Source organism: Melanerpes formicivorus, unplaced genomic scaffold, assembly GCF_026170545.1.
Source record: "Melanerpes formicivorus ecotype bairdi unplaced genomic scaffold, bMelFor1.0.p_v2 SCAF_350, whole genome shotgun sequence".
Classification (NCBI taxonomy): domain Eukaryota; kingdom Metazoa; phylum Chordata; class Aves; order Piciformes; family Picidae; genus Melanerpes; species Melanerpes formicivorus.
In genome coordinates, this window is record NW_027142702.1 from 127,501 (window position 1) to 130,000 (window position 2,500).

A 2,500-nucleotide genomic window follows, 5' to 3' on the forward strand; every position below is an offset into this window, starting at 1 on the left:
ATCGGGCGGCGCCCGAGCGATGCTCCCGGTCCGCGCGGGTGTCGTCGAGCGGGCTCTCCCGGGCCCTCGGCCCGCCCAGCCGCGTCGCCGTCGTCGCCGGCCCTGCGCCGGTCCGCCGCCGGGGCCGCCGTAGCCGGGCGCTCGCCGCGCGGCGAGCGCGCGGCATGGGCGTCCCCAGCCGCGTCCCTCCTCCCCGAGCGCAGCGCCGGCTGACTGAGGGAAACCCCGGGCCTCGGGCCAGGCCAGGGGCGCGGTGGTGGCGGCGGACGTCGGGCGCGGCCCCCGCGGGCGGACGCTCCCCCCGACGGCGGCAGTGGGGGGAGGCACCCCCGCGGGGCCTTAAGTCTGGTTTCCCTCACCCCAGGGTCAGGTACCTAGCGTTCCGCGCCTTCGTCCGCGGCCTTGCCCTACCGCGGAGGAAGCCGGGCGGTGGTTTAAAGACCCGGGCGGCTCGGCGCGCCACCCCCGGATGCGGGGGCGAGCGCGGGGGCGGGCGGGTGCCTTCAGAGGGGCGGGGGTTGCCCCCGCAATGCCTCTGGCTAGGTCCGCCGTCGTCGCGCTCGTCGTCCTCCGGGGGCCCGCCGGGCCGGGGAGGGGACTCTGCTGCCCCCCCCTCTCTGCGGTCCGAGCGCTCGGCCGGAGAGAGCCCACCGCGCGAGGTCGGCCGTGGTCCGGCCCGCGCCTCGCCTCGCCACGGGCGTCCCCGGCGGCGCGTTGAAGCGCGGGCTTCTCGCGGGCCGGGGCGGCGAGCCCCCGCGGTGGGGGCTGGCCCAGGGCGCTTCGCCCCCGCCGGGGGTTTTGTGCGGGCGCGTTGCCGCGGCTCGGCGGCGGCGCCTCTTGCGGCGCGGGCCGCTGCGGACCTCCCGGTCCCTTTTCCCTTTGCCCAGGCCCCAGAGCGGGGCCCCGGCGAGCTGGCGCCCTCGGCGGTCTCGCGCTGCCGGTTCCCCCCGTCCGGGGCCGGTTTCGGGTGGCGTGACCGCGTCCGAGCGGCGGCGGGCGTCGCTCGGCGTCTCCGGCTCCGGTCCCTCGCCGGAGGGCACCCTGCCACCGGCTGCGGCTGTCCCGGTCCCGGGCCCTGCCCGCGGGCTTCCCCGTTCGCCTTCCCGGCGCGTGCCGGGTGGGGGACGGGCGGGCAGCCGGGGGCGTCCCACCCCCGGTCTCCGCGTGGAAACGGGGAGAGCGGGGGCCCGCCCCCCGGCTCAGCGCCGTCCGCTGTCCGCCTGGCCGCGGGGCCACGGAAGGGGTCGAGCGAGCGAAGCCGGCGGCGCGGTGGCGCCGGGGGAGGATGGAAGGGGCTCGTGCCGCTGGGGTTTGTCGGTCGGCGGGTGCGCCGCCCGGCGAGGGCCGGCGGGTCGCCGCGGTGGCGTCCCACGTGGGCTCGGGCTTTCCGTCTCGCAAGCCGTTTTCCGTCCCCCGCGGCGGGGGGGGTTCGGTGGCGAGAGGAAGCCGCCCGAGGGCGCGAGCCGGCCGGGGCTCGGCCCCGGGGCCAAAGCGGGGGAAAAGAAAGTCCGGGATGGGCCGCAGCGGTGGCGGCGTTGGAGGGGCCGGTGCGGAGGCGCGCGCGCGCTCTCCTCCGGCGGGGTTGTGCGCCCGGCCCCCTTCGCTCCCCGGGGCGGGGGGGGGGGGGTCTCCGCTGCCTCGCTTCGTGGCGTCTCCGCGACGGCACGGGGCGGCCAGCGAGAGACACACCCCCCCCCGCCGTTGGGTGGGGAAGCGAAGGGGGTTTTATGTCCCCGTGCACGCGAGGCGAGGCCGGGTTCGGGGCACGTTCCCGGCGGCGCGCGGCGGGCCTCCTCCGCGCCGAGGTCGGAGCGAGCCCGGGCGCCTGGTCCGGCCCCGAAGCGCCGCAAGGTGCGTTTTTCCCTCCTCGGGGGAGGGAAAAAAGCCGGGAGCGCGGGCTCCCCGCCCCTTGCTTTTGCCGCTTCGGGGTTTCGTTTTATTTTCCCCCCCTCTCCTGTGCTTGTACGGTCAATGTGAGGCGAGCGGCCGCCGTGCCGCGCTCTCCGAGGGGCCGCTCCTTTGCGAGCGGTCCCGGCCCCTCCGCGCTGGCGGGGCGGTGCTGAAAAGCCAGACAACTCTTAGCGGTGGATCACTCGGCTCGTGCGTCGATGAAGAACGCAGCTAGCTGCGAGAATTAATGTGAATTGCAGGACACATTGATCATCGACACTTCGAACGCACTTGCGGCCCCGGGTTCCTCCCGGGGCTACGCCTGTCTGAGCGTCGCTTGACGATCAATCGCCGCCTCGGTGCCCGCCGAGCGGCGCGGCTGGGGTCGCCTCGCAGGCTCTCCCCCGGGCGGGGAGGGGCCTTCGTCCCCCTAAGTGCAGACTCGGGGAGCGCTCCGTAGCTCCCCGCTCCCGGAGCGCCCGCTCTCGCGGAGTTCGTCCCGCCGGGGCTTCGCCGGCAGGGGTTCCCCGTTGGTCCAGCGACGCCCGGTGGGGCGTTGGGGGAGACGAGAGCCCGGTTGGGGGAGGAGGCGCGGGCCTCGCCCCCCCCG

At 77.1% G+C, this 2,500-nt stretch overlaps 1 non-coding gene across 1 annotated transcript; it reads left to right on the plus strand.

The window, feature by feature from the left end:
• Positions 1-2,073: 2,073 nt before the first annotated feature.
• On the plus strand, positions 2,074-2,226 carry LOC137459314 (5.8S ribosomal RNA). The gene has a single exon (XR_010992236.1). It is a non-coding gene; the product is annotated as a 5.8S ribosomal RNA (ribosomal RNA).
• Positions 2,227-2,500: the final 274 nt, after the last annotated feature.